Consider the following 6,000-nt stretch of genomic DNA (forward strand, 5'->3'; position numbering starts at 1 on the left):
ATGAGGCGTCATCAGTGAGTTGCCTGGATTTTGCTATCGTTTGTTTGTTTGTTGTTGACAAAAGCATTGACTGTAGCTGCTGTGGTGGTCTGATCTTGAAACGGATTGCATAGTTGGAATCATGAGAATCGTAGGTTTCCAGAAACATTGTACACTAGATGTAAAGTGCACAATAGAATGTACAGTAAAGGACGCCCGCGGGACGGCAGAACGCTAACAGTTAATGGGAAATTCTGACAAAATGCAGCAATCCCAATAACCTCATGGTAGTGAAGTGGATGTTCTGCAAACGTTCTATAGATCACAACCTCACAACCTCACGACATCACAAAATGTGGGAGATTACAATACTATATATTATATAAATTATAATATACAGTATACTCATCTTCACACGATTCTCCGTCAGATCATATTCAGGCCAGAGCTGATGGAGCATACAGGTTACACATCCAACCACAGCCATGCACCTGTTCACATTGGTGCACCTGTTCTCAGCCATGCACCTGTTCTCAGCCATGCACCTGTTCTCAGCTGTGCACCAGGCTGAACTGCAGTGGTGCAAAGCACTGGACACCGGTCTGCACAGGTACGCTACAAGCGAACCCTGAGTTCTGGTTCCAGGATTGAGGCAAAAAGGCATCACATTTTTATTTTCACAGTCCTTCTCTTGAAGCTCTTTACGTTGGAGCAGACTAAAGGTGAATGGCGTGAGTCATAGGTCAAACATGTTTTATATAAATGTCCTGCGCGAGGAACAAAACCAAATAAGCTGTTACAGCTGTCAGTTTCTTGGCTCGGTGTAGCGACTCACTCCCTCTGACCGCCGTGTGAAACCATGAGCTGATACTTCTTCCAGTTCCACCAGTGACACATAAGTTATGACAAAAACATTAATATAGTTTCTAGTGGTGGGGTGATGATTTGGGAAGAAATGCAAAAGAGAAAGAAGTACATGATCCAGCATGTTAAATTCACATTTTATGATATTTGGAGTAATCGGAGTAATGTATATGACAATGATTTTTTAAATTTATTTTAATGTATTTAAAATGTATTTAACCAGGAAAAGCCTCATTGAGATTAAAAATATCTTTTACAAGAGTGTCCTGACCAAGACAGCAGCAGCACATTAAAACAACGTTTTAGACATACAACATGAAACAGTGACAGAACATTTTTAAATCACAGCATGAGTAAAACCAAAACTAAGACTCAAGTCATCGTATCCTAGGTTACACAGGTGCACATACCTCAGTCAAAAACGTCTACAACCAGATGAACCTTCCTCCAAATCTTTCAATCTATTTTTAAAAGCACCTAAAGAGACCGGCTCCCGGAGACACACATTAGTCTGCAGCACATTCCAAGCTGCAGGAGCAGAAAACCTCAAAACCCTTTTCCCCATTTCCAGACGGACGTTGTGGACAGATAACAAGAGTAGTCCTTGTGCATGTGTCACAGCGAAGACGGTGGCTTCCAGCATTTTCCTGATAAATAAACTTACACAGTTATCTGTGTTAGTTCATTTATGGAACATTAATAGATGAGACAATACTTTTAAAGTATAAAACAATACAGGGTAACATTTTATAATAACTGCACACTATGAAGCATTAGTTAAGTATGAGTAAACACTTAATACATCTATAACATTTATAAAGCGTGGTCCACACTTTATAAATTAAGTATTATATTGCTGTTATGAAGATCAATCTGCAGCCTGACTGGGCGTTGACCTCTCCAGAGGTGTGGTGACTCCTCCCCCATCACCAGAATCCTCCGCTGCGTCCTGTGGAACCGGTTCCTGGTGATTCCAACGACTCGTTTGTTGAAAGAGGTTCAACCAGTGACTTATGACAAAGAAGAATTCCATATTCAACATATCAGACAAATATGGAATTGTTAATATAATATTTAGATTTTATTGGTGTAAATGTGTGAATACAGCTTGTATTCATACATTTACACCAATAAAATCGGTCAAAGTAAAAACAGCATTAATATTTATATTAGAAAGTCTAAAATAAAAAGCATTTACTTCCTAATGTTCTCTTGAGTTGTATGTCCAATATGTTTTATGTCCAATATGTTCCAGTATGATATCCAGTCCGTTCCATTGTCCTATTCAGGGTCGGGGGCGCCGGAGCCGATCCCAGCTGTAGAGGCAAGGTTTACCTGCACAGGTGTCCAGTTTATCTCACGGCTCATAAATATATATATCGGTATATGTTGTACAGCTATTCAGTATTCTTAGGAGTACATAAGAATGATTCTAAATTACTTTTAGATATTTTGAGATTGCAAACCGTTCACCTTTGTCCACGTTCAGGCTCCTTTAAATGGAGTAGAGGCCAACAGTGTGAGTCACAGGTAATAACTGCTTTTTACAGCTCGGCTATGAACAAAAACAATTATCAGGACACAGAATTTGAGCCGATGAGCATCGTCAGCTTCTTTTGGTCCATTCCTCCGGAGCGAGAGGAGAAGTTTGATGCGTCCAAATAGATATTTAATAAGAAGACAGAACACAAAACAACAGTTTCACATGGACACAGGTCATTAGATGTATTCATTTATTTATATTCATGGTCAATCTCAAAATTGTATTTCTCAATCAAATCTGCCTCTCATACTTAAGTATACATCAAATAAAACAACAGCATGATATCCATAACTCAGACAGACAGAAATGAGGTGGAAAGCAGAGTTTTCCCCTTATGCCGTGTTCACACCAAAACAGTTGCGAATTTTCGCAACGCCACTTCGCCTATGAAAAATTCGCACTATGTGGTTAATCCGTTTTTTCGCAACCATCGCAACCATCGCTGGGGAAAGAGGGCGGGGCTTATCTTTGTGTCTTGAAAACATTTACTATTTCCTTCATCCACCAGGTAAATAACCACTAGTTCTGCTTTACACTTGTTGAGGAAGTCCCACACACGTGGGAACATCAACCGCCCCGTGTCTGGGTTCATGACATTATCCGTAGTCACACACAGCTCCTCCTCCAGGACGAGTGTCTGAATGAAGCCGTTTCGCAACTCCGCGTCATGCGAATTATTCGCTGGAGTTGAAATATTTGAACGCCGGCGAAAAAGCGAAAAAGCGGAGTTGCGAATATTCGCAACGGCGTTTCGCCTCTATCGCGACGCCCGACGAAAAATCTGCTTTTTCGCAACCTAACGCGGCTGTGCATTGACTTAATGTAATCTGGACGCGTGAATATTTCGCAACTGTTTTGGTGTGAACACGGACGGCATTAGAAGAGTTTGTGCACATGAAGCTCTGCAATACAAGTTGGTCTACATATTTGATATTTGACCTACTTCCCACTGCACAGGAACACAGTTCAGGACATGTAATAAACCTAAAGCCTAGAAAAACTAGTTTTAGCTAAAAGAGTCACGTCGACTTGAGCAGAAACTTCATGAAGAAACACATTTCATTTTAGTGTGATGGCTCCCCCTGTTGATGAATGTGTCTGTCTAGAGAGAGAACTAGTGGTCTATGTGTAGGTTTGACAAACACCTGTCTCCTGCCTCCTGTATCCTACCTCCTACCTCCTGCCTCCTGCTATGGCCCTGCTGATGCCCCTCCTCTCTACCTCCTTCTGCTTAATGGATCGTAGTTATCTGAATCATGGACCATGCCTACTACTCATTACATGATTCATTTCTGTCATATTCATGTAATGTGCTGTAACTTTGTTACGTTATTCATTCTGGTCACATGACATCTATTGCTTCTGTCCATCCGGGGAGAGGGATCCTCCTCTGTTGCTCTCCTGAAGGGTTCTTCCTTTTTTCCCTGTGAAAAGGTTTTTACTATCTTTATTTGGGGAGTTGTTTCTGATCCGATGTGAGGTCCCAGGACAGGATGTTATGTTACAGAGTGTAAAGCCCTCTAAGGCAAATTTAAATGTGTGATGTTGGGCTATATACAATAAATTGCATTGAACATGGAACATGCAGCTGGAACAAGGAACATGCAGCTGGAACATGGAAAATGCAGCTGGAACATAGAACAAGCAGCTGGAACATAGAACAAGCAGCTGGAACATAGAACAAGCAGCTGGAACAAGGAACAAGCAACTGGAACATAGAACAAGCAGCTGGAACATGGAACATGCAGCTGGAACATAGAAAAAGCAGCTGGAACAAGGAACAAGCAGCTGGAACAAGGAACAAGCAGCTGGAACAAGGAACAAGCAGCTGGAACATGGAACATGCAGCTGGAACATAGAAAAAGCAGCTGGAACAAGGAACAAGCAGCTGGAACAAGGAACAAGCAGCTGGAACAAGGAACAAGCAGCTGGAACATAGAACAAGCAGCTGGAACAAGGAACAAGCAGCTGGAACATAGAACAAGCAGCTGGAACAAGGAACAAGCAGCTGGAACATAGAACAAGCAGCTGGAACAAGGAACAAGCAGCTGGAACATGGAACATGCAGCTGGAACATAGAAAAAGCAGCTGGAACAAGGAACAAGCAGCTGGAACAAGGAACAAGCAGCTGGAACATAGAACAAGCAGCTGGAACAAGGAACAAGCAGCTGGAACAAGGAACAAGCAGCTGGAACATGGAACATGCAGCTGGAACATAGAAAAAGCAGCTGGAACAAGGAACAAGCAGCTGGAACAAGGAACAAGCAGCTGGAACATAGAACAAGCAGCTGGAACAAGGAACAATCAGCTGGAACAAGGAACAAGCAGCTGGAACATAGAACAAGCAGCTGGAACAAGGAACAAGCAGCTGGAACATAGAACAAGCAGCTGGAACATAGAACAAGCAGCTGGAACATAGAACAAGCAGCTGGAACATAGAACAAGCAGCTGGAACATAGAACAAGCAGCTGGAACATAGAACATCTGTGACCTGGTGAGAATACCCTGCACAACACCTAGAGCTAACTGGAGCTAAACTAAAGTGTAATACCTAAGTCAAAAGTGCACAAACAAGAAAGCAAATCATGTGGGACTAAACTGCAGGGAGGTCAGTGTCGAGCTAAATAAAACAAACAGTAAATTATCACACAAACCAAATAAAATGTACTTGTTGACAGCAAACACAACAAGTAACACAATAATAAAATGCTCATGCAACATATATGGCTGCTCTATCACTGTCCCTTCACCCCAGCACAAAACCCCACAACCCCGCTATACAAGTACGGGTCTGTTTACATGCTAAAATAAAACGCAATAATTTAATATCATTGCACTGTTGTTGTCATTGACTGTTGATTGTTGTTTGTCTCGTCTAACGTCTAATGTATGCACCTTCAGCCTAGAAAAATTCCTTGTTTGTGTAAACATTCCTGGCAAATAAACGGTTTCTGATTCTGATTTCGGATAAACTGGCCCAGGCAATTGACTGCTTTAAAAAGGACACTCCTTCAAGTTGGAAACATGCAAGTGAATTTCCTGGAGTCTTACGCAATCCCTCCAGTTAACGTCCCTCACCAAACACGAAGACTGATAACACATTTATGATGTAATACAATGAACTAGGTAGTGGAAGACTCAGGAAATGGGTCTGACAGGCAGCTTAACTGGGGATCTGGGTGTATTGGAGCTGGTGGATCATCAGGTAGCAAATAATGTGATGCGGCTGGCAGTTGGAAGTTCCCCGGAGTTAGAGGCTGTATGTTGACCATTATTAGACTGCCAATTTCACTTTCATCTTCAGGCATATCAAGGTCAGTTTCCTCTTCTGCACAGACCATGTAGTTCAGGTGGAGGAGAGTCAGGACTGTCAACCATTGCAGTACAAGGAAGAACTTTTAGCTCCGTCCTGTTGATATTTTTCTCTGGCCCAGCTCCGTTCCTTGGTCCGATTTTGTAAACCCTTCCTTTGTCATCCAAACAGTGCACAATCTCATAGATTATATGGTCCCAGACATCCTGGATTGTATTGCTTATTTCGGAAGACAAGGGTGCCTGGTGCCAGCATTTCTGTTACATTTGGGATCAGTTGCGTGTTCCTACGTTCAGCTGCC

This window comes from Taurulus bubalis (assembly GCF_910589615.1).
Source record: "Taurulus bubalis genome assembly, chromosome: 20".
In the NCBI taxonomy this organism is placed as follows: domain Eukaryota; kingdom Metazoa; phylum Chordata; class Actinopteri; order Perciformes; family Cottidae; genus Taurulus; species Taurulus bubalis.